Consider the following 22030-nt stretch of genomic DNA (forward strand, 5'->3'; position numbering starts at 1 on the left):
ATGGGATCTGAGTTAGGCCAATGGTGAATGCTTTTTAACATGTCACTCCAAGTTTCTAAAATAGAAATTGAAGCCATTGAGACTCTAATCCTGCAAGTGAGCCGCTGGACAGCTTGCAGAATCACAGAATAAATCTCTCCCTCCTTTTAGAAAAAGAGGGACTTTTACTAGAGTGGAGTATTTTGTTAACATTTTTAACTTTTACATTTAAACAGGTCAGCTTTCTGCAGGAAATTACTAAAAAGGTTAAAATGATGCTAAAATAATGTTTCACTCCTAATAGTAGAGCTTCAGGAAAGCATATCCTTCCCTTGGGTCCTGACTGCATACCTACACAAAGTCAATGTTGACAAGGTTATTGCTATCCGATTTAAAAAAAACAGCAGGAATTTAACTTTTTTTGCTATTTTGCAAACAATTTGTTGACATTTTCCAATTGTTCAGCCTCTACTGAGACCAGATATAGCACAGTCAGCAGCAGCAAAAACTTCCACTTCACCTTATTTATTTATTTATTTATTTACCTTACCAATACACCACAACCAATCACAGTACGTATTATATGACATTTCTAAGAGTGAGGGGTAGTTGAGCCTTCATATCACTGAATCCTTGACCTCTCTGCTGAGACTGCCAATAAGGGTTGTAATTAAAGTGGTGGTTTCTATGCTAGAAACTAAGCTAAGACCAACACACAGCTTTTGTCTTAAAGGAAGATCAGCCTGAGGTGAAGTTGTGGGTGAATGGAATAAAGGAGGACAAATAGTGGGTGTTGTTAGGACTTTGAGCACCTCAGAGGATGCTCTGTGAAATGAAAAATAAAACAAACAAACAAAAAACACCTATGTATTTGTAAACATGCCAAGAAAGAAACCCTTATCACTGTTTGTATCTGACTTAAAAATAACTGATTTACATCATTATGAAAACAAAGAAGGACAAAATTAATGAAGATATCGATTTGTTATGGGTCAAATGAGACAAGATAAACTGGAGCAGGAATGGGACTGGTAAACAATTGAGAAATATAGATTAACTGCTAGTCCTGTTGGGATGCTTGTCCCTTGACATACAATTACATTATGCATTATTTCTAAAGAATCCTCTTGATTCCACTCTACATCTGTCTTCTCTGTTACGTAAATGAGAAGAAAAACTTGTCTGAAAATAATAAATAGATCATAAGTTCACATAACAAGAGGAAAACTTGATTTTTTTTTAGCCCCAAAAATTAAAGGCTGGAACACAGACTGTAATCAGCATTTCTCAGAAGCAACAAGAGCCTTCCCTCTTTTCCTTTTAATTTGTAGAAGATCACACATGTGTTTACATGCAAATCTACTGCACACAAATGTAGCAAAAAGAGATTGGCTAACCTCTGTGTTACTGAATCTTGTAATGTGTTGATAAATGGATAAACTCAGCAGCATGTATTCATCCTTCTAGCTATGAGCAATAGTGCTATGCTGCTAATGGATTTTTTTTTTCTTTCAGTTTGCTGGCAGTTCTGCAAAGTTAAAAAAATATTTTGGGTTGAAATCAAAGTTTTACTTTGATTTCAAGCATTTTTTTTTTTTTTTACTTTTTTTCCCCCATTTTTTTTTTTAAATACAATTGAAGGAAAGTCCAGTACAAAGTCATTTGACTCAAAAAAATTAAAAGTTTCATTTTGAAAATGTTGAAATGAAATGAAATGCTGTTTTTTTTTGTTTTTTTTTGTTTTACAAGCATTTCAGGAAAAACTAGCATGAATTTGCAAAATGTTTTGGTGTCACCAGAAAAATGTTTTCCTGAGAAACATCACCCAATTATAATGGACAAAAGGCAAAAATATTCAACATATAACAAAGACTGCCCCCTTTCCAAAAACATCAGCCTGCATTCATCTCCCTGCAGATGGATTTTTGCAGTATTCTCTTATGGCTAGCCTATCCAGTTATTTCAAACGAAGAAGGGACAGAGGACAAGTAACAAATTGCAGGGCTTCTCATGGGAAACTCCCTAACGGCAGCCTCCTTTCTTTTAAACCAAAAGAACTCCACCTCATGCAACTACCCTGATCACAACTGTGGCAATATAGACAGGCAGGAGTTGGTCTCTCGTGTATTCAGGACCCAAGTCATCTAAGGTATTGCAAACTTTGACAGATGCCTTCAACTAAAGGAGTAGATATAAATAACCTTTGTCATTTCTTCTGTGTAAAGTATTCAGTTACATGTACTGGGCAAGGTAAAATGGAGACATAGAGCTGGGTGTCATCCGCATAGTAGAAGCACCATAACAGGTGTCTCTTCATTAGCTTTCCTAATAGCCACTCTACACACTACAGAGGATGACAAGATGGAACTAAGTTGAATTAACACTTCCTGAGATTCTCAGTGTGGACCCAACCCTGCAGTCCTTATATAGACAAAACTCACATTTGATTGTATAGGACATCTTGTCTCAATAAAGACTGCAAGCTTGGGCCCTGAGTTTTCTTCCAGAATCACTAGAAAAAGAACTCTACATCACTATTGTCACTGATACAAGATCATGCTTCTAGGGAATCTGAGATACTGTCCAAAAGTAACATGCAATTTCCATGGGCCTAATCCTGCAGACCTTTCACAAGGCAAAACTGAATTCAAATGGAATTTTGCCTTGGTGAAGACTGAAGATACTTTTTCAACATTTGCTCTATTTATGAGTTTTAAAATGTAGGAAAAGCCTTTTTATCTTCATCTGAAGCAAACTATATGGAAAATTACATCTGGCTTTTATGTATGTTTCTCTTAGTATGAACTGGGGAGCATACTTTGATTGATCTTTATATCCTATTTCTATTACATTAATGGAAAAATACAGATCTACAATGGCCAAAATAAAATATCTATATTCCTATGGCTATTATTATCTAAAGACCTTTGAGCCTAGTAGATAAAGCGCCTGTTTAGTAATTCAAAGAGATTAAGTTCAAATCCTGTTGTAAGGTTGTACTTTTATTAAAATTTCTATTAACTTTGCTTCCATCTTTGAGATTATAGACACATTAATTCTTACCTTTAAAAAGAAAAAGAGAAAGGGTACTTGATCCAAAATAGTTCAAATATAATATATATATTTTAAAGTTGACTTGGAAAAATAATGGTTTGGCCACGTAAACAGCCTTTTTTGCAAAAGGTTACAGCTTTGGAACTCTTCTATTTTTGCTACTCAGTATAGTAGAGGATACATAAATACACCAGGGACCAAAAACAAATGCAGGAAAAATAGTTTTAATTTCTACTGAACTGCACAAACAATTACTGATATATTTGCTACAGTTTTCTGTATGGTATACTAATAATTTTAGCTCTTTATATGGTCCTAGAGTTTAAGGCCAAACAAAGGGATCACCAGATCCTATAATCTGACTTCCTGCATATCACAGACAGAGCCGGCTCCAGCTTTTTTGCCGCCCGAAGCAGCAGGAAAAAAAAAATTAAAAAGAGAGAGAAAAGCCCGATTGAGCTGCCGCTGAAGTGCCACTGAAGAGGAAGAGAAGGACTGAGGGACCCACCGCCGAATTACCGCCTCAGACCCGCACGTACCGCCCCAATAGTGGACGGAATGCCGCCCCTTTCTATTGGCCACCCCAGGCGCCTGCTTCCTTTGCTGGTGCCTGTAGCCAGCCCTGATCACAGACCATCAACACACCCAGCACCCAAACACTTCTCTAACACACTAAATGGTCAATTAAACAAGATATGGTTAGTGATAACTTGGCTTCCTTTCTACTGTTCACCAATCTTGAGTATTAACCTTTAAAGAGAGGAAGTTGCACCTAATTTCTGTCTTATTTAATTTGATAATTTTGAATTACTAATCTTTCCTCTAAATAGACTGTGTTTAACGCAATACTTTAAAAAGTGTTTAGAGATTTTTGCGTGCCTCCGTGTTTGGGTACCCAGTCTGAGACACCTTAGAGAGACCTGATTTTCAGACTCAGTATTTCCCAGTTGTAAGGTTTTAGGGCTGACTGCTGGGGATTGGATAGGAACCAAGATTTTCTTTGTAGTTGCCTGCTTTTGACTATGTGTAGTAAAGCTGTCACCCTTGACTTTACATTTATTATATATTTTGGACCCAACCAGTACAAAGTGTAAATCTCTGTGATTGTGTTTGTGTTACTCCAGTCCTTCTACCCCTCATGTTCTGAAACAAATCAATATTTTATGAGCCTCCCAGGCAGTGCTGCAGGACATTCCTCACTGGGTGTCCTAACTAGTGTCAGCAGAAATGCTCATTAAGCACATCCCAATCTCAGCAAGTAGGCCAGGTCAGCATATCTGCCAGCCAGTGTCCCTGTTGGACTCTGCCAATTTAAGCACACAAAGGTTCTTCCAGTTCCAGGGACCAACATGCAAAGAGCTAGCTAGTGGGAGTTTACATGCCTGCTTTCTCCAAGATACTGCCCATTTCCTTCCTTTGGTGCCCTGTGTGGAGAAAATATGACTTGATGTGGCAACTTGCAAAGTTAGTCCACCACTCAGAATAGGAGTGCAGCTCTGAGTGCCACAGTGTTGAAGATGTGCTCCTTTCATCCAGAACTTTTTTCACTTTCCCTCATCTTCTCTTCTCCTCCATATAGAGGGATCTAGAATTATTATTTTTATTTATTTACATGTGGTGCTACAGAGTCAGTATCAGCCCATTGGGCTAGGCACCATATAAACAGATATGGTAGGAAATACGGTCCCTGCCCCAAAAGTCTAAACTGAAAATTTACAGTAGTGGAGGAAAGGGATGCAATAAACAATCAGCCATTCCTGGCTTCCCGCAGCTCCCATTGGCCGGGAATGGTGAACCACGGCCACTAGGAGCTGCGAGAGGCTGTATTTGCAGACGCTCAGAAAAACAGTGTCTCACGGCCTGCCAGGGGCTTACCCTGAACAAGCTGCAAACCAAGTTTGGGAACCCCTGATCTAGCCCAGTATCCTGTCTTCCAACAGTGGCCAATGCCAGGTGCTTCAGATGGAATACGTAGAATAGGGCAAGTATCATGTGATCTGTCCCCTGTCGTCAAGTCCCAGCATATGGCAGTCAGAAGCTTAGAGACACCCAGAGCATTGAGTTGCATTCCTGACCATCTTGGCTAATAGCCATTGATGCATGTATCCTCCATGAATTTATCTAATTCTGTTCTAAACCCAGTTATAATTCTGGCCTTCACAACATCTCTTGGCAATGTGTTCCACAGTTTAACAGTGCATTGTGTGAAAAAATACTTTCTTTTGTTTGACCTCCTGCCCTATTCATTTTATTGGGTGACCCCTGGTTCTTGTGTTATGTGAAGGGGTAAATAACACTTCCTTATTCATTTTGTACACACAATTCATGATTGTATAGACCTCTGTCATATTCCCCCTCAAGCATCTCTTTTCTCAACAGTCCCACCCTTTTTAATCTCTCCTAATAAGGAAGCTGTTCCATACCCCTAATCATTTTTGTTGCCCTTCTCTTTACCTTTACCTTCTAATATTTCTTTGAGATGTGGTGACCAGAACTGCACACAGTTTTCCAGGTGTGGGTGTACCATGGCTTTATATAGTGACATTATAATTTTTACTGTCTTATTATCTATCTCCTTCGGAATGGTTCCTGACATTCAGCTAGCTTTTTTGATTGCCGCTGCAGACTAAGTGGATGTTTTCAGAGAATTACCCACAATGACCCCAAGATCTCTTTCTGGAGTAGTAGTAGCTAATTTAGACCCCATCATTGTATATGTATAGTTAGGATTATGATTTTCAGTGTGGATTACTTTGCATTTATCAACATTGGATTTAATGTGTCTTTTTCTTGCCCTGTCATCCAGCTTTTTTTTAGATCCCTTTGTAACTCATCATGTTCTGCTTTGGCCTTAACTATCTTGAGTAATTGTGTATCATCTGCAAAATTTGCCACTTTACTATTTACCCCTTTTTCAAGATAAATTATGAATATGTTGAACAGATCTGGTCCCAGTAAAGATCCCTGGGGACCCTATTATTTACCTATCTCCATTCTGAAAACTGACCATTTATTCCTACCTTTGTTTTCTGTCTCTATCCAGTTACTGATCCATCAGAGGACCTTTTCTCTTATCCCATGAGTGCTTACTTGGCTTAAGAACCTTTGATGAGGGACATTGTCAAAAGCTTTCTAAAAGTCCAAGTACACTATATCCATTGGATCACCCTTGTCCATGAGCTTGTTGACACCCTCAATGAATTCTAATAGATCGGTGAGGCATGATTTTCCTTTACAAAACAACATCTATATGGTCTGATAATTCTGTCCTTTACTATAGTTTCAACCAGTTTGCCTGGTACTAAAGTTATTCTGTTACCCGGGGTTCTTTCAACCCAAAGCTCTTGGTAACTTTTACTCTGTGCGAGGAGGTGTCAGGAAATAAATCAGGGAAGACATGGCCATCCGACCAATAGATGGCTGGCACAAACAGGACAACACAAGAGTGCTTTTACTTAAAGCTAAACTTTACTTAGACTCAAGCACTTACACACGTCCGCAACAAGTTTAGTAAAACACCCCCAACCCTTGATAATTACCAAAGCTGAGTGTGGCTCTCGAGTGGCACAGTGGCAGCCCGTCTTGGTCTCCTACCCAACACATTGCTTGTTCCTTACCATCACCCCCTGTAGTGAAGTGGTTACCTCTCTCCTGAAATAAGAGGAGTGAGAACAGCTGCTGGATGTGGCCAGCTCAGTCAGGGCCCAGATGGCCAGGAGCTACACTCTCTTTCTCCAGACTTGGACGGAGAAGAACCTGGCTGCCTGGGAGTTCAGGGTACCAGGAGCAGAGCAGGGCTGGAGAAAGGCAAGAGGAGCTGGGGAACTTCGGCTTGGTAACCCCCCCGGCTGCTGGCCTTGTTAAAGGCCAAAGCAGGTACTGGGGTTGCAGAGGTGCAGCCCAGGGTTAGGCAGAGGCAGCTGGTCCAACTCCCCTTGCCAATGATGAGTGGCCATTACAGACTGTAGTCTGACCCAGAGAAAGGGGGATAGATGATGACTGGCAGTAGCCACTGAGGCAAGGTGGGTATAGAGGGTTGGGAGTTCCCTGGGGAGCGGAGATCCAGAGTGTGGGAATACTGATGGGGCAGAACCCTGAGGTAAAGGGGCACCGGGGTCCGGGAGGGACACAGGGCCTGAGGCAGACGAGCCATCAGACAACAGGAGACACTCTGAGGGCTGGAAAAGAGCTAATTACCAGACGACCAGCAGGAGGCGCCTGCCGATGAGTCTGCGCCTTGCTACACCCCGACACACACACACTAGTTGGAGGGTTAAGGTGGGGCTATAAGAAAGGGAGGGTTAGCTCCCCACCATGCCATTCATAGGAGCCCCAAATTTCACCCCCCCATTCCATTCCTTTAACCAACACCTCCTTTTTAAGTCCCTTACCAAGCCATTAATCCAGTCATTCTATACCTTCCCCACAGAGAACCTGCACTGGACAGCCGCCCCACACTTACATAATGAGTTGTGACGTATAGCCTCATTCTCTTGATGACTCACATCAACAAAAGTCTTCCCTGAACCCGCTGTGGGGAAGGTGAAAAAAAACCAACTCCACCTAGGCTAATCAGATGGTGAGGGGAAAATTCCTTCCCAGGTCCTCTGAAAAGGGGTGGCTAGTGCAATGCCTACAGCAGGTCCTTACCGAACCTGGTATTTTTCCACCTAAAGGGGAGGGTGGTAATTGCCTCACCTGCTCCATGGAAAAAGACTTCTCCCACCCATGCTTTCCCCTTTTCAACCCTTTCGGTCCTGAGAGATGAGTTGCCATTGCCACACTGACCAATTCCCTGCTTTTTGTAGCATCTTCTGACCTCTCTCCCTCCCACCCCCTGTAGAACACTGTTCCCTTTCCCTTGGCCAGCTGGAACATCCCCCCCCCCCCCCCTGCTTAAAGGTGCAATGTGGTCACTCTTGTGATGGTTCCCTTAAATTTTTATATAACTAGTTTCTTCATTTTTGTGTAGTTCCCCTTTTTTAAAGTTAATTTCTACTGGGTGGGCTTCTTTGGTAGTCCCCTCACCTAGAAGAATGTTAAATTTAATTACATTATGATTGCTATTTCCATCCCTGGTGATTCAGCTATCTACATCTCTTGAACCAGATCCGGTGTGTCACTTAGGACTCTATTGAGAATTGCCTTCTCTCTTGTGATTTCCAGGACTAGCTGTTCTAAGAAGCAGTCAATAATTGTGTCTAGGAATTTTATGTCTGTATCCCACCCTGAGGTGACATGTACCTAGTCAATATGGGGATACTTGAAACCCCCCATTCTATTTTATAGCTTCTCTAATCTCCCTGAGTTTTTTCATAATCATCAACATCATCTTGGTCAAGTGGTCAGTATTATATTCCTACTGCTATTCTCTTATTATTCAAACATGGACTTTCTATCCATAAAGATTCTATGGTACAGTTTGATTCATTTAAGTTTTTTACTATATTTGATTCAATGCTTTCATTTGAATATAGTGCAACTCCCCCACCACCATGACTTACTCTGTCATTCCTATATATTTTGTATCCTGGTATTACCATGTCCCAGTGATTACCATTGTTAAGTGAGTTGTCATGATGCTTATTATATCAATATCCTCAGTTAATACCAGTAACTGATATTCACCCATCTTAGTATTTAGTCTTCTTGTGTTTGTATACAAGCACTTATAAAATTTGCCAATCTTTACTTGTCTGCCTTCATGTGATGTAATTGAATAGGACTCTTTTTCATTTGACTGTTTCTCTTCAGCTGCGGTGTGGATTTTATCAACTTCTAGCCTTTCCTATTTACTAAGTTACAGAGACTCTCCAATAATCGATCTTTCTCTAAGGAATGTCTCCATCCAAACTTTGTGCTCTTCCACCATTGTCAGCTTTCCCCCAGCCCTTAGCTTAAAAATTCCTCTATGGCCTTTTTAATTTTACATGCCAGGAATTTGGTTCCATTTTGTTTCATGTGGAGCCCACCCTTCTTGTATTGGCTCCTTCTTCCCCAAAAGGTTCCCCAGTTTCTAATAAACTTAAATCCCTCCTCCCTTCAGCATTGTCTCATCCACACATTGAGACCCTGCAATTCTGCCTGTCCAACTGGCCCTGAATGTGGAACTGCAAGCATTTGAGAGAATGCTACCATGGAGATCCTTTAATCTCTTATCTAGCAGCCAAAATTTGGCTTCCAGGGCCCCTCTTCTACCTTTACTTATGTCACTGGTTCTTACATGTACCACGACCACCAGCTCCTCTCCAGCACTGCACATAAATCTGTCTAGATGTCTCAAGAGATCCACAACCTTCATGCTAGGCAGTCAATTTACCATGAGGTACTCCCAGTCATCACAAACCCAACTATCTATATTTCTAATAATTGAATCCCTCATCATTACTACCCGGTCTCTTCCTACCAACTGGTAGGGGTATCCTCAGTGTGAGAAGATCAACTGGAAGGAGAGTCCCAACTATGAGATCATTTCCTCCACTCCAGTTTGATGTTCTGCTTCCCTGAAACTTTCATCCTCCTCAACAGCACAGAGACTGTGAGACTAGGGGTGGGACTGTTCTACTGTATCCCAGAAAGTCTCATCTATGTACCTCACTGTCTCCCTTAGCTCCTCCAGTTCAGCCACTCAGCCTCAAGGGCCTGTACTCAGGCTCTGAGGACCATGAGCTGCTTGCACTGAGCGCACACATATGCCACCTGACCACGAGGCGGGTAATTATACATGCTGCATTCAGTGCAACAAACTGGATAGCCCCTATTCTGCTGCTGGACTTCTGCCTGCATTATTTTTATTCCTGCAGGTTTTGGGGTTTTTTGTTTTTTTTTGGTTTAGTTTGGCAGTGGGTGTTGGTTGGCCCAAGTTTAGAGAATGTTAGCTATTCTGGTTCTCATGCTTCCTCTTAAAAAGATTTCAAAACTCCTGTTTGCTGCTTCTGTTCGCTAGCTCCAATGAATATATTCAATGATTGACCAAGTCTTTTCCGTTGAGAAGGGTAACAAGAGATCTATGGTTGGTTATCAGTTTAAAGGAGCCCAACCCACAGAGATATTTGTAGAAGTTCTCACATGTCCATACATTTGTTAGATACTCCTTTTCAATGTGCACATATTGCTTTTCTGGTTCTATAAAGTGTATGAAAGCAGTTGGCTTCCACTCAGATCCACGTAGCTTCAACAATGCAGCACCAAGGCCATAACTACTGTCATCAGCATTGACCATTGTGAGTTTATTTACATTGTAGAGCTTTTAAACTGGATCAATTGCAACCATTTCTTTTACTGTTTTGAAAGCAGTCTTCTGATTTGGACCCCATAGCCAGAATATACTGGACCTTAATAGTCCACTCAGTGGTTTTGTCACTGTAGTAAGATTTTGCAGGCATCAACCAAAATAATTTACCATCCCTAATGTGCATCTCAGTTCTGGTACATTTGTCGGTGCATTCAGTTCTCTAATTGCTGTTGCTTTCTGAGAGCAAGGCCTTTGTTAATTATCTGTTCCAAAAATTCAATTTGGTGTTGTCAAAGAACAACTTTTTTTTTTTTTTTTTTAGCTTAAGTCAGGGCTTGCTGATTAAGCTCAGAACTTCACTGCGGGTGTTCTTCCACTGACAACCCATGTACTAAAATATTGTCATTAAAAAGGAGAACGCTGTTTATTTTCTTAAGCAGCTCTACCATCTTTCTTTGGAACATTTTATAGGTGCTGGCAATCCCGAAATGTAATGTTTGAAAGCAAAGTTTCTCAGATGGTATAAAGAATGAAGCAATTTCTTTGGCTCAGGGAATTTGCCAGAAACCTCGTAAGGCATTGGTCCCTGGCCAATGGGAGCTGCGGATCCAGCGCTCGGGGCGGGACAGGGGCAGAGCATGGAGCCCCTGTGGCTGTTCTTCTGCCTAGGAGCATCAGGGACACGTTTCCACTTCTGTGGAGCCACCCGAGGTGAGTGCCAGCCGGATCCAGAACCCCAAAACCTCTCCCACACCCCATCCCATCCCCGTGCCCCGAGCCCCTTCCCACACCCAAACTCTATCCCACAGCCCATGTCCTGCACCCACTCCTGAAATACCCATTTCTAGAGCTTTCCGGTGGGTAAAGTGTCAGCTAACACAGTGTGACGGGTTGGATCACAGAAACCCCCTTGGGAGCTGCCACCTGATGTGCCAAGACTACCCCTGCTGCTGTTTTCCCTGCCAGCTCAGGACTCCAGCACCCTGTCTTGCTGAATTAGACACTCCAGTCCACTTCAACACAGACCCAGGGTCTGAATCACTTGTCCCAAAGCTGCAAGTTTACCTGAAAACAGCTCATAGAAGTGTGCTTGTCTTTAGCACTCAGATGCCCAACTCCCAATGGGGTCTAAACCCAGATAAATCCGTTTTACCCTGCATAAAGCTTATGCAGGGCAAACTCATAAATTGTTCGCCCTCTATAACACTGATAGAGAGATATGCACAGCTGTTTGCTCCCCCAGGTATTAATACATACTCTGAGTAAATTACTAAATAGAAAGTGATTTTATTAAATACAGACAGTAGGATTTAAGTGGTTTAAAGTAGTAACAGACAGAACAAAGTAAGTCACCAAGTAAAATAAAATAAAATGCGCAAATCTATGTCTAATCAAACTAAGTACAGATAATCTCACCCTCAGAGATGCTTCATTAAGTTTTTCTCAGACTGGACACCTTCCAGGCCTGGGCACAATTCTTTCCCCTGGTACAGCTCTTGTTCCAGCTCAGGTGATAGCTAGGGGATTCTTCATGATGGCTCCTCTCCCTCTCTGTTCTCTTCCACCCCTTTATATATCTTTTGCATAAGGCGGGAACCCTTTGTCCCTCTGGGTTTCCACCCCCCCTCACTGGAAAAGCACCAGGTTAAAGATGGATTCCAGTTCAGGTGACATGATCACATGTCACTGCAAGACTTCATTACTCACTTGCCAGCACACACATATACAGGGAGACTCACAGGTAAACAGCCATCTGCAGACAATGGTCCTGGTTAATGGGAGTCATCAAGATTCCAAACCATCATTAATGGCCCACACTTTACATAATTACAATAGGCCCTCAGAGTTACATTTTATATTTCTAGTTTTAGATACAAGAGTGGTACATTTATACAAATCAGGTGATCATACTCAGTAGATTATAAGCTTTGTAATGATACCTTACGAGAGACCTTTTGCATGAAGCATATCCCATTTGCATTGTAGTCACTTATTATCAATTTTTTATAAAACTATCCCAGTTACATTATATTCACTTATTATCATGTTTTTATAAAACCATATAGACTGCACAACGTCACACACAGATTTTACTGTATCTGGTTTTTGAAGGATTTCTTAAGCAAGTCAACTTTTTTTAATGAAAAATACCCACTTTAAAAACAAACATTAATGAAAAAAAAATCCTTTTATTTTTTTTCAGTTATTCAACTGAATAAATAAAAAATTGTTAGAAGTCAAAAACTGTAAACAACCACCATTCAAAAAATGCCCATGAAAAATGTGATGGAATTTTTTGGGTTTTTTTAGATTTTTTTATTTTGAGAAAATATTGTTTATTTTTTACTCTTGCCTATTTTCTATTGTTAAATACATTTTACAATTTTATGAGTACCTATTTACTGAACTTTTTTCAATTTTTTAAAATTGTCCTTGCTTCTTCACTTTTTTTAAAACCATGATTTTTCACTGTTAAAGTAGCAAAATAACACTCCAGTCCAGACAGATGAAAATGTGGCCCTTTTGCTTTAGGTATCAAGACCCAGCTTTTTCAAAAATATTTAGAATACACAGCTGAGAATGTAAAAAAGGGGGGTTACTAGACATGTAGTTTGCAATTTCTTCTTGTTTAGGCACTATCTGGAGACACGCAGATGTAGATTATTGCTAACGTGAGTAGCTCCAGTTTAATGGGACATCTCACGTGTGTAAAGTTACACGCTTCCATAAACGTTTGCAGGATCAGGTCCTTAGTAATGCAACTTAGAGTAGATGCATATCATTGAAAATTTAGGCCCAAATGTAGGAGAAGAGCTCTCCTACTGACTTGCTCAGAGCTTCTTTTTAGTTTGCAGCTGCCTTTCTGTGTGTTTTACATTAGAAAACTTCAGAAGGCTAACTTGACTGACAGCCAGCTAGTTACCATAGAGTTGAGGAAACATCAGAAAAGACTGCTGGCTTAATTCAGTGATGCTTTAAAGCTGTAAATCCCACTTTTTAGAATGTATACAATTCTTAAATATTTACCAGTTGTCACAAGGGCAAAACAATCTGGTAATGTCTGTGGGAGGGATTGCAGTCACACTTACATATTTTCTGGTAAATTGTAAGGGATAGCCATTATTATCAATCAATTTGATGAATTCAGCATAGTCATATCTAATGACTAAGCATTGCACAAACATAAAATAAGAAAAAAATTACAAAAATACTACCTTAAACCCTAATCCCACAATAAACTCTGCATAGAAAGACCCTTCTGCTCAGGGAAACCTCATTGAAGGATCATGTGATGGCCCACGCTCCTGGGGTCAGGGCAGCATGGACTATCAGTCACAGTCCGTAAAGCAGCCTTTCCGCGCAGGGCAGTGTGGCCTAGCAACCGGAGTCTATAACGCCCCCTTTGGTGCCGGGCAGTGTGGCCTAGCGGCCAGAGTCTATAGAGCAACCCTTCAGTGCAGGGCAGCGTGGCCTAACGGCCAGAGTCTATAGCGCCACCCTTCGATGCAGGGCAGTGTGGCCTAGCGGCCAGAGTTTATAGCGCCACCCTTCAGTGCAGGGCAGCGTGGCCTAGCAGTCAGTCTATAGCGCCACCCTTTGCTACAGGGCAGTGGGGCCTAACGGCCAGATTCCATAAAGTGACCCGTTAGCACAGGGTAGCGTGGCCTAGTGGCCAGAGTCTATAGCATTGGGGTGTGGCTGCCCCGGTAGGGGGGCCTGGGCCCATCCGACTCCACTGGGCCCCGACCCAGGGCCCTAACAGTGGCATAGTGGCTTGCCACTGACTCAGCGGGGGGGTCCTACCAAAACACGCTGAGTTTCCCTGGGTGGGAGGTACCACTCCGACACCCTCCCTGGGTCACTTCCTACCTGAGTCTGTGATGGGGTTTCCCATGAGACGTCGATTCCCCTGTGTTCAGCAGGTCCTGTCATCTCCAGGGTTTCCTCCAGTCGCCGGGGTGCAGGCGAGCCGTGGACGGCTGCGATTCCCGGCGTAGTCAGAGGCTGTGGCTGGCCCTCCGCAGGAGCTTCCCAGGCAGGTCCTTCCCCTGCAGCCTCCAGCCCAGAATGAGCCAGTCTCCCTCCCTTTATACTACTAGAGCACTTGGAGCATGCCCAGTCTTGCCAGGGAGGCGGGACTTCCACTGTCAGCAACTGGGGCTTAACCCTGTCTGGGCTAGTGCGGGGCAAGCCAACCCCAACACACACACCCCGTCTTAAGAAGGACCCCCGGGGGCAGTCCATCTCCCCGTCCTCCTCTCCCTGTCTAGAAAAGAAATCCGTGTTAGCATGAGCCTTACTCGGACGATGAAACACGCTAAAGTCGTACGGTTGGAGTGACAGGTACCAGTGCATGTTTCGGGGGGTTGCGTCCTTCATGCTGTTTATCCACCTGAGGGGGGCATGGTCAGTGATCAATTTGAAGGTGTTGCCCAGTAAATAATAGCACAGGGCATCAATAGCCCATTTCACGGCCAGGGCCTCTTTCTCTATCGTTGAGTAGTGTTGTTCTCGAGGAAATAATTTGCGACTCAGATTCAGTACTGGGTGTTCTTGGGAGAGCACGGCTCCTAAGCCTACCTCTGAAGCGTCCGTTTGGAGTATGAACTCCTTTGTAAAATCGGGGTGCCGCAGGACCGGTTTCTGCGTGAACCATTCTTTCAGAATCCTGAAGGCCTTGTCACATGGATTGGACCACTGTACTGGTCACGGCTGAGAATTTTTCATCAGGTCTGACAAGGGGGCAGCTATGGACACGAAGTCTGGTACAAAGCGGCAGTAGTACCCGGCCAGTCCCAAAAACTGGCACACCTGCTTCTTTGTTTTGGGTGTGGGTGTATCCATAAGGGCTTGCACCTTATTGATTTGGGGGCGCAATTTCCCTCCCCCTACGACGTACCTGAGGTAGGTCACCTCTTCCTGTCCGAGATGGCATTTCGCCAGGTTGGCCGTGAGTCCGGCAGCTCTGAGGGCCTGGAGGACCCATGTGAGGTGTCAGAGGTGGTCCTTCTTCTTGCTACTGTAGATCACAATGTCGTCTATGTACGCCGCTGCCTATCGGTCGTGAGGTAGCAAGAGCTTATTCATCAGCCGCTGAAAAGTCGCTGCGGCCCCGTGTAATCCGAATGGCATGGTTACAAAGTGGAAGAGGCTGAATGGTGTTGGGAAGGCAGTTTTTTCCCGGGAATTTGGTGTAAGGGGGATTTGCCAGTACCCTTTGGTTAAATCTAGGGTTGACAAATACCTCGCTCCCCCGAGCCGTTCTAGGAGTTCTTCCACCCGTGGCATTGGGTACGCGTCGAACCAAGAGATAGTGTTAACCTTCCGGAAATCAATACAGAATCGGGGGGTCCCATCGGGTTTTGGGACCAGGACAATTGGGCTGTGCCATTCACTCTTCGACTCCTCGACCACGCTCATCTCAAGCATCGGTCCAATTCCTGTCGTGCCTTGGCACACATCTTCTGGGGCAGTGGTCGATGGTTGTCCCTCACCTTCTGGCCGGGCGTCATTGCGATATGATGGCTCATAAGGTTGGTTCGTCCCGGGTGGGTTGATAGCACATCGGGGAAATCCTTTATGAGCTGCGCTATTTGTTCCCCGTGTGCCATGGTGAGGCCGGTCCTGTAACCTTGGGAGTTTTATATATTCAGAAAAGAATGACCATTCTATTTGCAGTGGTAACCCCATCATCACAATGAATGCATATTGCACTTGTAAAGATCGTGCTCGATTCTACTGACATCCTGAATCTATATTAATCTTGTTTCATGTCTGGGTATGATATAGAAACAGCTTTAGTATCCTTGGTCTAATAACACTTGTCCCTATTTGCTTTATTAGTTCTGTTAGAAGTCTTTGATATGTCTGACCAGCAGGTGTTACTGACACACACTTAGATTATCTGGTGGGCTAGTAAGGTTGTTCTACAATGGCCCCATCCTGTCTTTCCAAGATCTCTCACAGAGTGGTGTTAGAGAACTGCTCATTTACTTCAATGTCTCTGTCACTTCCTGATTCAAGGGACAATATTAATTAGACTACTGATGTGACCAGCATAGGCACCGACTCTGTGGATACTCCAGGGCTAGAGCAGCCACAGAAAAAAATTAGTGGGTGCTTAGCCCCCACCGGCAGGCAGCTCGCTCCCCCCCCCAGCTCCTCCTGTCCACCGCGATCAGCTGTTTTGCAGCGTGAAAAGGTTCTGGGGGGAGGCGCCGAGGAGCGGAGATGGGGCGTGCTCGGAGGAGGGAGTGGAACTGGGCGGGAAGAGGTGGAGCAGGGGTGGAGTGGGGGCAGGAAGAGGCAGGTGGGGGTGGGGGCTTTGTGGAAGGGGTAGGGTGGGGCGGGGCCTGGCGCAGAGCAGGGGCGGGAAGAGGTGGGAAGGGGATTGGTGGTTACTGGGGGTGGGGCTGAAGGCAAAACGGGGGGTTGAGCGCCCCTGAGGCCCAGAGGAAGCCGACGCCTGTGGTATCCAGTGCCCTTTCCTTGCTTTCCAGGACTGGGACCTAAAGGAGAATTATCTGGATGCAGCTCATTCATCAGTGGCACTTGGCATTCTTTCATTTCCGCTTATTCACCTTTAGTCAATTTGTTGAGTATTTAGGGAGCAATATCATAAAACTAATGGTAGTCTCTCCATTGAATTCAATGGACCCTAGATCAGGCCCTTAGTCAATTAATTGAAACAATCTTATGCAGCACAATTAAATTTAGCTACCTTGTAGTATAAAGGGCCAGGATAAATCTTCTGTTTTAGGCACAAAATATTGATTTTGTTTTTACTTTTTATTTTTTCCTTTAATTTCTTTTCCCTTTTGGCTGACCCCTATATTTAAGTGAGTTCTACAATTGCTAAAACAAAAGTATATCATGCTGTTGTTTTATGCTCTATTCAGTGAATGAGGGCTAATAAATATTGAACCACTTTTACATCTTAAAAGATAGTATAACCATTTGTTGCATGTCTGAGTTATTGACTCAAGATTGTCAAATAACAGGCCCAATTAGAATCATTTAATCAAAAGTTATCAGTTAGAAATTAGTACAGCACTATGCAGAATACAGAAAAAATAGATACATTGCGACCCTTTGTTGTCAGATCAAGAGCTGGCTATCCTTTAGTGTATCTGGAGGTAAGTGCAGTTTTCATTCCCCCAACAAAGTTGATATACCAGTATCATTATATAGGGTTTTGAAACAAAGAAAACCTCTTTACCAAGAATATTCTCCCAGACACACATCTTCTGATGTCATTTCTATATGTTCACTTTACCAGTTTATGTGTAAAGGCATGATTATTTACAGCTGAGAGGACTAACAATTATTCAAGATAACATCTATCAGTGGTCCTTCTTACCTCACACATTCTTCCCTATTGATTCTCCAACAGAAAACATCTACTGTAACTATTATCCCTTATTAGTTTCCCAAGTCTATATATGCTGTGTGTGTGTGTGTGTGTGTGTGTGTGTGTGTGTGTGTGTGTGTGTGTTAAGGAGAGCATTTCCAAGACTATCTGGAGTTTTATAGACATGTGGGTACTTAAGAATTATTAAATACGGCATAACGGATAAAATTCTTGAATAGGGTTACTTATCGGTCAAGGATGAGTGTTCTGGGCCTTAGAATTCAGACATACTGTTGTTGAAGATACAGATTCTAAGGAATAGTTAATATATAAATGAACCAAATATACAGAAAGAACTAAAGGTGTTGATATTTACCAACACATACTAACACATTTAATGTTTTGATTTTCAGTTACCTTTGTTGCTTGTGGTAATACATTCAAGCATAGCAGTCTACTTTAAATGAAGTCCGTACTGTATGTTTTACACATTATTATTCTATTTGTAAACTTTTTAAGATTATTTTACATTTCAGGTCCTCATTTCTTATAAGTTTTAATATAGAATTATTCCAGAACTTGAAAATTAAACAAAATCTTTTGCAGCCTACCTAACCAGTGAATAGTGTTCCTCCTTTGTTTTTATCTTGTCTTGCTACATGTCTTCATTGTTTACCTGCTTTAAAATTAATTGTTCACACATTTTATTTGTTCCATCAGTTTAACAGAAACAAAAACAGCCAGCCGTAAATTGTACTTGCAGATAAAGCTTAATGATAAATAGGTTCTTATGCTCTGCTGCTTCTAAAGATGAAAAGCTATTAACATTGAACTTTTTACTTTACTACTGTACATCCAAAGAATAACAGTAATCGTTATCTAACCCTATACCAATTCATTTGACCTCATTCATATGCATCATTAGAAGAGTTTTCGGGTAAGTTCTACATTTTTCCAAGTAAAGAGTTTGACTCCATTAAACTCTGTTTTCCTTCTCCCTATGCATAAGTGATAACCTCTGAATATAATACTCAAGAGTTGCACAAGCTAAAAGAAGGTCACAGTCAAATGGAAAAGTGGCATGCTCTGGTCCAACAGCAATTTATATTATATATTGAGAAAAGAATGACCATTCTATTTGCAGTGGTAACCCCATCATCACAATGCATGCATATTGCATTTAATTTAAAACTCAGCGTACATAATGTTCCCTTTCTACTGAAAACATAATTCAGTGTATCATTCCTTTTTTATTCTGTTACTTCATTATTATTTTCATAAAAGATAGTTATAGAAAAGGTAAGATGGGGACAACAGGCTTAGAAATCCACACCACCACTCATAAACAAGGGATGTGTCTGAAGACTATCAAATAAACCACATGTTTGTCTGCCCAATATCTGGTATCTCAGAGGTGTCATCTAATCTATTACTGCCTTCTTCCCTCCTTTGTGATGAATTCTTCTACAGCACTGGACAATTAGTTTATGCAAAGGAAATGCATTTCACTTCTCCATGCACCAGGACAACCAAATCTGGTTCCAGGAACACCAATATTATTGCAAAGATTCTTAAAAAAAAAAAAAAAAACATATACCACCTCAAGCTATTAAACAGAAAAGTGAAGATGTTCTAGTGGTGAGGAAATGCAGTCTGCATAGTTTCATCAAGACACTACCTGCTTTTTCTGCTCCTTATCAAAGTCAGAGTAATTAAGTCAGAGTAGTTAATAGTTCTTTGAGACATCAATACCAGAACTAGCCAGGCACAAGTTTTCTGGGTGGGTCAGCAACACACATCCACTCTTTACCCTTATCTAAACACATGTCCATTACAACCTTAATCCCACACCACTGGGATCCATCTACAGGCCCTCAAGATGCCTCACACTCAGCCCACAATATCCCCTAAACACCCCTCCACAGCCCCAGGGCTTCTAATTTACCTTTCATCTCTTGAAAGGGAAGTCCTAATTACCTTTATACTGATTCTCTCCTTGCAACCTCAATGCACATAGAGTGGCCAAATAGCAGGGACAGGGAATGAAAGCTCTTGCTCATGAGCTAGTACTTTAACTTCATAAAGTCCTTGATTCTCCAAGAGCCTAAATGGGGCTGGCTGATCTACTAAGACTTGCAATTCCTTTCATATGAGACAGGGCCACCACTTCACTGCAGAGAGAACAGAGGTGGCATCAGATGGCATGTTCATCTACTGCCTTTGAAGCTTCTCTGCTGCATTTTTCCTGAAGATTTTGGTTCTGTTGAAGGGTTATTGGACTAACCAAATGGTCCCCTCCAAATTTCTTAATTGCTTGCAACCTCCAGTTGTTGACAGAAGGGGCAGAGATTAAAGGCTAGCAAACCATCCCTCAGTAAAGTCCTGATAAAGGGGAGCAGGCCTTGTGATGTATGGGTAAAGGATGTTTTCCAGGTACCCCGTGGAGGAGTGTTAGGTTGTTTGGGAGTGTGATAAATAAAGGGGGGCGGGGGATAGCTCCCTTTTATGGACACCTAGCCAGTCAGTTAGCTATAAAATCCCTCTTAGTAGCTGTTCTCTACTTGCTTTACCTGTAAAGGATTAAAAAGCCCATAGATAAAAGAAGGGAGTGGGCACCTGACCATCAGAGCCAATGGGAGGGCTAGAACTTTTTAAAATTGGGGGGAAAACTTTCTGTTGTTGTTCTCCAGAGAGAGGGGACAGAGCAGAGACAGGTCTGGAGCTATGCTGTAAAAGCTGTGGGCCAGATATGAAAATCACCAGATCATACCTAGAAATTACTTATTTGAAACCCCCAGGTATGTAATAGATCAGGAATTGTCTAGGAAGACACAATTAGGTTTATTTCTTTTATTTCTTTATGGCTTGTGAACTCCTCTGTGCTAACCCACAAATGCTTTTGTTTTGCTTGTAACCATTAAGCTAGATCTCAAGAAAACCATTCTTGATGCTTAATTATTATATTTGCTCTTTTTAAATCTAGCAATAGCCTAAGTTCCAGATGCATTTTCTTTCTTTTTGTTTTTAATAAAATTTACCTTTTTTAAGAACAGGAATAGGTTTTTGTGCCCTAAGAGGTTTGTGCATATGTTGCGTAATTAGCTGGTGGCAACAGGTGATTTTCTTTGTTTTCTTTCTCAGCTCTTCCCCGGAGGGGGTGGGAGGGTTAAAGGGCTTGAGGGTACCCCACGTGGAGGAATTCCCAAGTGCGCCTTCCTGAATTCAAAGGGTTTTTTTTGCATTTGAGTGGTGGCAGCATCTACCCATCCAAGATCAGAGTGAAGCTGTAACCTTGGGAGTTTAATACAAGCCTGGAGTAGCCAGTATTAACTGTTAGAATCCTTGCGGGCCCCCAACTTCTGCACTCGAAGTGCCAGAGTGGGGAATCAGACTTGACAGGGAGGCTCTAATGGATCTGTTCAGATTAGAACCCAAAATCTCTCAGCTCAGTTTAAATCCCAGCAGCCCTAAAATGAGTTCATAAAATGGCTTCTGATTTGGCACAACTCTAATGATATCACAAACATGTAGTTTTCTTTTGTTTTTCTAACTAAACCCTTTATTTCCAATATTTTGTGACATTTTCTTTTTCTGGCTGAGAAATCCAGTACCTTAGCCCTTTTTCAGTGTATCACTCCTGTTATGGGCACTAAGTATTCTGCCCTTTTGCTATGGTTTTGTTTTTAATGTAACAGTAAAGTTTAATAGAAAACTAAAAGTGCAATACAAAAATATAATTCAAACAGTGTATTGCCAAATATACTTTTTATCTTCTGTTTTTGGAAGTCTAGTTTTTATATGCTACAAGAGAATTTATCAAATTTGACAGTCTCTGCTACAAAGAGAGTCCTGTAAATGCAAAATGCATTGCAATGTGCCAAGGAAAAAGGATTCCCCTAACATACGGCTACCTCTCAAACAATCCGTTACCCAAATTTATTTTTCCATCAGATGGTCAACCAAAATTGACACAGGTGTTGACAAGGTGATTAAACATAACTGTTGTATCGTAGCTAAAAATTTCCTAATATTTAATCAAAGCATTGACTCTTTTTCTTGTATGGAAAATACAAATTAGGATTAAAACTGATCAGATAATGAAAGAAATTAATGTGGGTCTGATTCTCATTTAGAAGGAAGCACGTTTCCACTTTTCTGACCATATAGTAGGATGTTTTATTGGAAGCAAATTACATTGACTAAAATTTAAGTAGTATCATTTAAAGTGCTATCATTGCCAGGACAATATAAAGGTGCCTTAGATAAAAATCAGTTCCTATTTGAATTAAACAGCCAAAATTCATCAGCTAAATTATTTACAATGAATTATTTGACCAGCATTCGTTAGATCTTTCTCCAATCTACCACCACATTATTCCTGTTCTATGCCCCATAGAAAACTGCAGTAATAC

The sequence above is a fragment of the Emys orbicularis genome, chromosome 1 (assembly GCF_028017835.1).
Source record: "Emys orbicularis isolate rEmyOrb1 chromosome 1, rEmyOrb1.hap1, whole genome shotgun sequence".
Lineage (NCBI taxonomy): Eukaryota > Metazoa > Chordata > Testudines > Emydidae > Emys > Emys orbicularis.